Source organism: Pyxicephalus adspersus, chromosome Z, assembly GCF_032062135.1.
Source record: "Pyxicephalus adspersus chromosome Z, UCB_Pads_2.0, whole genome shotgun sequence".
In the NCBI taxonomy this organism is placed as follows: Eukaryota; Metazoa; Chordata; class Amphibia; order Anura; family Pyxicephalidae; genus Pyxicephalus; species Pyxicephalus adspersus.
The window spans coordinates 7,722,878-7,724,433 of NC_092871.1; the positions used below are offsets into that span (position 1 = coordinate 7,722,878).

General features: G+C 32.8%; 1 protein-coding gene across 1 annotated transcript in view; it reads right to left on the minus strand.

Annotated features, from left to right (window-relative positions):
* The window catches only part of LOC140343579 (carbohydrate sulfotransferase 6-like), a 6,412-nt gene extending 5,064 nt beyond the window's left edge, over positions 1-1,348 (minus strand). Inside the window, exon 1 of the mRNA XM_072430292.1 lies at positions 1,231-1,348. The gene's annotated coding sequence lies outside the window, so the exon portion shown is untranslated. The remainder of the gene's footprint in view (positions 1-1,230) is intronic.
* Positions 1,349-1,556: the final 208 nt, after the last annotated feature.

Consider the following 1,556-nt stretch of genomic DNA (forward strand, 5'->3'; position numbering starts at 1 on the left):
AAAAAAAAATCGAACAAAAAATGTAGTAGGTAAAATCTTAATATTCCTAACATATGGCTCCTTGGATAACAGTTCCCTACCTGGGGATTTTGACTTAATTTATTATCTATTGATAAAAAGAGGGGTGTGAGGAAGGGTTCTTTCTATTATTACCCAAAAGCACTGAAAACATTCTTTACTTGTTGCCCAGCCTTATTAGATAGGATTTAGAAGTAAGAGAAGAGAAATAGGAGTAGGCTATTTTGGCAAATGGAAAATAATAACCGTTTATTAAATCAGAATTATCATGTTTCTAATAACATATAATTCCGATTCTATGAGGGGCTTGGATCATAACCAAAATCCTACTCACAAAAAATACAGTGTTTATACTTTACAAGTAGTGAATAAACATATTTATTGTGATAGTCTCACTACCTGACGTGTTTCGCCAGGAGGGCTTCATCAGGGGATTTTTGAGATCAGAGACATAAGGGAAAGGTAACTGTAACTAACAGATACAAAAATAAGAAATAAAGATAAATAAAACACAATAAGTACATATTATATCTATAACGTGAAAAAGCAAGAGTATTCAGTTTGGTACAATAATACAATCAATAGGTACAAAAAGAATCAATCACATATGTCCCAGGGGTGATTAATTACTTGCATAATGTAGTCACTGTGCTTTAAAATCCAAACAAGAGGAGAAGAATAAGGGGTACCAAGGAGGTAATCAACACTTGAGTACCCCAAAGAGTGAATACTTAGAAGAACTCTCCTGTTGGGATACTCAGGTGTTGATTACCTCCTTGGTACTCCTCTTTCTAGGGGTAGGAAATTAAAAAAAAGAAAAAAAAATCTATAATATTGTATCAAGATCTCTATTTCCAAAATCATTCAATTTTAACATATCCTACCCCCCGTCCTATGCCCCCGTCTTCTTTTGACTTTCTTCAGAACCCTCCAATAACATGGTAAATGATTCATAAATGCTAAATATAATGTTACTTGTTCTTCTGTTATGAACTTTATACACCTGCATAATAAACTAAAATCACATTTTTGGTTATTGTATAGAAACTCATAAAAGGTAAAAAAAACATTTTTGAAAAAAAAATGTAATTATTGCATTGACAATAGATAAAACATAAATTAAGTTATACAACAATCAAAAACTGTTAATCAGAATATAAAAGGATTGATATTTGCATTCAGATTCAGAATGAGAAGTAGCAACCTGCATACCTTGAGTGTGCAGCTCAACGGAAGATTTCTGCTAACTGAAGAAAAAAGTCAAGTTGTATAAGCTTTCAAGATACTTGCACTGTCATTAGGACAAGGAGAAATCAGGCATAGGATACACATCAACAGATTATAGTCCAGGACAAATACTTGTCACTTAACTATTTTCTCTTACAATGCTGTGGTTAATCAAGCATAACTGATTATTTCCAGCCCAAGGTATTTCTGTTGCCCTGCTGTGCCCTTGGCAAAAGCTGGTAATGATAAATATGTAACATGCCTGTGCTCAAATCCTAATAGCTTACATACATACATGCATATTATAAAAC